Raw genomic sequence first — 6,200 nt, 5'->3', positions numbered from 1 at the left:
TGTTTTAAGTTACAAACTACTTTCCACCTTTAATTTAATCTTCGAAACAAGGCCATGAAAAGCTTAACATCCCCAGGAAATGGAGGCCCAGAAACACTGAATTTGTTCTTTTTATTTATTTGTTCATTTTAATTTATTTATTTTAGTTGAAATCTGCTTGGTTTCTTTTTCCTGTTTCCTTTTTCATTTGTTTATTTTTTTATTTGTATACTTTTAATAGAAATATAGTTGCTTTATTTATTTACTTTTTTTAGGGCCACACCCGCGCATATGGAGGTTCCCAGACTAGGGGTCGATTTGGAGCTATAGCTGCCAGCCTACACCACAGCCACAGCAATGCCAGATCTGAGCCACGTCGGCCACCTACACCACAGCTCATGGCAATGCCTGGATCCTTAACCCATCAAGCAAGGCCAGGGATCGAACCCGAAACCTCATGGTTCCTAGTTGGTATTTGCTCCCTCAAGAATCAATCTTTTTCTTTCTTTCTCCCTCCCTCCCTCCCTCCCTCCCTCTCTCTCTCTCTCTCTCTCTCTCTCTTTCTTTCTTTCTTTCTTTCTTTCTTTCTCTCTCTCTCTCTCTCTCTCTCTCTCTCTTTCTTTTTCTTTCTTCCTTCCTTCTTTCCCTCCTTCCTTCCTTCCTTCCTTCCATCCATCCATATGGAGTTCCCAGGCCAGGGATCTGATCACAGCCACAGTTGCCGCCTACACCACAGCAGTGGCAATGCTGGATCCTTCAACCCACTGTGCCTGGCCAGGGATTGAACCTGTGTCCTGGTGCTGCAAAGATGCTGCTGATCTTGTTGCGCCGCAGGGGGAACTCCAGGCCCTGCCCCTTGGCCATTCTCCCTTCACAAGCCCTGGCTTTCTGCACTGGCTTCCTGAACGGGTGACTTGCGCCAGGCAGGGGGTAGTTTCAATCCCATAGGAAGTTCAAGTTCTCTGTAGCAGTCCCTCTCATTTCCTAAAACTGACATTTCCATGAAGCAGGTTATGCAAGAGTGGAATTTGAATGCAGTCACTCACTGGATGACCTGTAGCAAGACAGAGTTATCTCTGCACTGGCTCCTGGCATGGCTGGTGTTGGCGGAGTTGCGCAAGTGTCTGAGATTTCAAGCAGAACAGCTTGTCTTGGGTTTCCGTGAGTGCCCGGGCAAAGCTTCTCAGCAGAGCCCTCGCTCAGCCTGGTCCCACATCTGTCAGTCCCATCTGGGACAAATGACCAGCTCTTGCTGAGCCTGCGGGTTTGGCCTGGAGCCCTTTGGGAAGAGCCAAAACGCTGCCACAGAAGTTTTCCAGAAGTGGGTTCCTCCCCACTTCCTCTCAATGCCCCTTCCCCGTTCTGAACTCTAGTCTCTACCTCAGAGGGGGTCCTGCCTCTTCCCAGACACTTTGCTGTCATTGTCCCAACGGAACCTGTGGAGGTCGCTCCCTCTGCTCCCAAACGGCACCTCCACCCCTGTCATCAACACCCTCATTTCCCCAGAGCAGCTCAGCATCTCCGGTTGGTGAGAAGGAAATAATATGCATCTTAAAGTCGAAAGCCCGGGACTATTTACATTCGTTAGTATATTTGCCTTTTATCAAAGGCTTATGACCCAAGGGAACACCTGCTATGGCACACTTTTCTTAGAGAATTTCTGGCCAGTTAGTCCTTCCAGTTCTCTCAAGGAATAATTTCTGTCTTTCTTTCCCCTATTTTTGGAATCAAGTTGCAAGGAGTTCCTTTTATAGTTTGGATATTAACCCTTTATTGGATATATGATTTACAAATATTTTTTCACATTCCATCACTTACCTTTTCATTTTGTTGATTGTTTATTTTGCTCTTCAGAAGCGTTTTAGTTTGATGTTGTTCCACTCATCTAATTTTGCTTTGCACCTGTGCTTTGGCATCATATTTTTAAAAATTTTGCCAGTATCTTCTTCTTTTTTTTCTTTTTTTTTTTTTGTCTTTTTAGGGCCACACCTGTGAAATATGGAGGTTTCCAGGCTAGGGGTCTAATCAGAGCTATAGCTGCCAACCTACACCACAGCCACAGCAACACCAGATCCTTAACCCACTGAGTGAGGCCAGGGATCGAACCTGGCTCTTCATGGAGGCTAGTCAGATTCATTTCCAGTGAGCCATGATGGGAACTCTTGGATCTGTGACTTGATGTTTGGTCCACGTTGAATAAGGTCTTTCCTCACTTAGTGGGTCTCTGGCCTCAGTGGGCCAGAGACAAGATAGATTTGGGATTATTTGAGCAGTGACAGTTAGATGGTAATTTTCCTGTTTAAGATTAGAAACAAATGCCTTTTTTTTTTTTTTTTTTTGCCATTTCTTAGGCCGCTCCTGCAGCATATGGAGGTTCCCAGGCTAGGGGTCGAATCGGAGCTGTAGTCACCTAGTCACTGGCCTACGCCAGAGCCACAGCAACGCAGGATCCGAGCCGCATCTGCAACCTACACCACAGCTCACGGCAACGCCGGATCGTTAACCCACTGAGCAAGGGCAGGGACCGAACCCGCAACCTCATGGTTCCTAGTCTGATTCGTTAACCACTGCACCACGACGGGAACTCCTTTTTTGTTAGAAACAAATGCTTTTGAGGGAAGAGTGGGAGAGGAGAAACCCTCCTAGAGGTCCACACCCACTCACATTGTTTAATTTTCTCTCCAAATACTTGTGCTCCGCCGACACAGCTTTGAGCTCTGTGGTTTCATGTGTCTCAGAGTTTCTCAGTCAATAGAGCTGCGATCCACTTTCTCTTCTTCTTCCCCCATCACTGTGTACTTTTGCCAACCTATTATTATTAGTCACATCCCGAATGTTTGGGTACCTATATTGATAGGCAGCTTCGTTTCTCTAGCTGGTTTCCCACAAAATAAATACATTTTTTTTCATCTGGCATTCCTGAGAAACATCTCATAACTCGCCCTCGAAGAAGCCAGGCACTGCTGGTGCTTTGCACATGGCACTTTGCCTAATTTTCACAACAACCCTTTGTTTGGCTTTTTTGGCAGGGGGGTGCACCTGTGGCATATGGAAGTTCCCTGGCTAGGGGCTGAATCAGAGCTACAGCTGAGGCCTATTCCACAACCACAGCAATGCTGGATTTGAGCCATGTCTGTGACCTACACCACAGCTTGTGGCAATGCTGGATCCTTAACTCATTGAGCAAGGCCAGGGATTCGATCCTTATAGAGACAACATCAGGTCCCATACCTGCTGAGACACAAGGGGAACTCCAGGACCAATATTCTCATTATTTTCCTCCTGATCCATCAACAATTTGATTAGACTGGCTGACTTAAAACAAACTAGAGCAGGAACTAAGTTCCCATGGTTTAAATGCTAGGGTCTTGCTTAAAAGTAATAGCTTACACTGAGCATGGTACCCTGCTAAAAATTATCATCCCCCAGGAATTTCCCATTGTGGTGCAGCAGTAACAAACCTGACTAGTATCCATGAGGATTCGGGTTTGATCCCTGGCCTCCTTCAGTGGGTTAAGGATCTTGTGTTGCCATGAGCTGTGGCATAGGTTGCAGACGAGGCTCCTATCCCACATTGCCGTGGCTGTGGTGTAAGCGGGTAGCTGTAGCTCGGATTTGAGCCCTAGCCTGGGAACTTCCATATGCCACAGGTGCAGCCTTAGAAAGCAAAAAAAAAAAAAAAAAAAAAAATCCCTCTTTAGCAGTTGTGAAACTTGAGTCTTGTGATCAGGTCAGCCATAAAACTAACACGTGGAGGTTTCCATAGTGGCACAGCAGAAACGAATCCGGCTAGGAACCATGAGGTTGTGGGTTCCATCCCTGGCCTCACTCAGTGGGTTAAGGATCCAGCGTTGCTGTGGGCTGTGGTGTAGGTGGCAGACACAGCTTGGATCTGGCATTGCTGTGGCTCTGGTATAGGCTGGCAGCAACAGCTCTGATTCCACCCCTAGCCTGGGAGCCTCCATATTACAAAAAAGGACAAAAAAAAAAAAAACCCACAACAAAAAACTAGCATGTGGAAGAGGCAAGATTTGAACCCCGGTCTCACTGATGACAGCGCTTTTGTTGTTAGGAGCTACGTTGTTCCTATAACACTGTGGAGGAGGGGCACGGCTGCGTTGCGCTGAGCCTTGGAAACTAGTAAGTTCTGCTTTGGATCTGTGGTTGGTGGAGCATGGGCCTTGGTTGGCAGCCGCCCTGAGTCAGCCCAGAAACTGATTTGTGGCAGCGATGCCTGTGAGTCCTTTCGAGCCAACGTGGCATATTTTTATGAAACTGTATATTAGTATGTATGCAGGAAATAAGTGAAAAGCTGAAATGAGCCAGGAATGAGAATGATCATCATAATACTAGCAAGTGGTTATCGGTCTCTTTGTATGACAAGCTTTCTATTAAACACATTGTATGCACGGCTTCACTTAAATAGCAGGGAGGATGGATTGGCATTAAGAGTCTCCCATACAAGTCATTATCAATCATCACTTAACTTCCTTCTTGGACTTGAAACAGTAAATGATCTCACTTCAGGCAAGGTTTGTCTGGCTGAAGCTCTCCTATGAGGCAATCACATTAGGATTGGGCAATGCCTTTGGGCAATATTTGCGTGAAGAAATCTTTTGGAGAACAGACCTGCGGATGCCAAGGGGAGGGGGAAGGGAGGGGGAGGGACTGGGAGTTTGGGGTTAGGAGATGCGAACTGTTGCCTCTGGATAAGCAATGAGATCCAGTGGGAACTATATCCGATCACTTGTGAGGGAGCATGATGGAGGATAATGTGAGAAAAAGAATGTGTATGTATGTGTGACTGGGTCACTTTGCTGTGCAGCAGAAACTGATAGAACATTGCGATCAACTATAATGGAAAAAATAAAAATCTCTGAAAAAAGAGATCTTGCAGCAAAATAGGGGTATATACACACTATAAAAATCTAAATAAAATAAGAATCTAGCTTTCTCGGAGTTCCCATCATGGCTCGGTGGTTAACAAATCCCACTGGGAACCATGAGGTTTCGGGTTCGATCCCTGGCCTCACTCATTGGGTTAAGGATCTGGAGTTGCCGTGAGCTGTGGTGTAGATTGCAGACACGACTCGGATCCCGCATTTCTGTGGCTGTGGTGTAGGCCGATGGCTACAGCTCCGATCAGACCCCTAGCCTGGGAACCTCCATATGCCCCGGGAGCGGGCCTAGAAAAGGCAAAAAGACAATAAAATAAAATAAATAATCTAGCTTTCTCTGTTATGTGAGTGCTCAGTCACATTCTCAGTGGATAATATTATTCTCATTGAGTCGACTGGCAAGATTATGAATCATAGGAAGTTGTCCATGGAGACCCAGTGAAGGGTCTGGCACCAGAGCTTTGAAATCCGACAGATTGGGGTTCCAATCCTAGCTATGTCCCTTGGCAAGTCCTGAACCCATTTAAACTGCAGATAATACCTGCCTCACAGACTTGTTAAAGCATTAAACCAACACCCATTAAAAAGCCAGCAGAGATAGTAACACAAGATAAGGTCTCAACATCCCCACTTCGGATTCTACCTGCCAAACTAGAGAGTGTTCTCTGACTTCTCCATTCTTTGAGCTCGTTTCTGTGCCCCATTTTATGGTTCTTCCTTTCCTGATTATCTTGACTTATTCATTTACTTGTGTAACACATACTATACAAGTTCCTGGGTAAGCACTGAGGGTACCTTGATGAGCTAAACAAACAATTCCTTTTTATGGCCTCCAAAGAGAGCCAGACATTAATCAATCACACACGTGGGAGGATGTAGTTACAAACTAAGCCAAATGCTATGAAGGGAAGGAACACATATCTAGGCTGAAGAGTGGAGACCTGAAGGAGATGGTGATGGTGGTGGTTGAGGTGATGGCGATAGTGCTGGTGGAGGTGGTGTTGGTGCTGGTGCTGGTCCTGGTGGAGGTGATGGTGGTAGTGCGGGTGGAGGTGATGACGGTGCTGGTGGAGGTGATGGTGGTTGTGCGGGTGGAGGTGGTGCTGGTGATGATGCTAGTGCTGGTGGTGTTAGGGGAGATGGTAGTGACAGTGCTGGTGGGAGTGGTAGTGAAGGTGGTGGTGGTGATACTGTAATGATGGAGGTGGTGGGGATGCAGGTGGAGATGAAGTTGGTGATGGAGATGCTGGCGATGGAGGAGGGGGATGGTAGCAGAGGCTGGCATGCACAGAAAAGGGAACAGCATATGCAAAGGATCTGTAG

The sequence above is a fragment of the Phacochoerus africanus genome, chromosome 10 (genome assembly GCF_016906955.1).
Source record: "Phacochoerus africanus isolate WHEZ1 chromosome 10, ROS_Pafr_v1, whole genome shotgun sequence".
Taxonomy (NCBI): domain Eukaryota; kingdom Metazoa; phylum Chordata; class Mammalia; order Artiodactyla; family Suidae; genus Phacochoerus; species Phacochoerus africanus.
Note: the sequence above shows the minus strand (reverse complement) of the source record.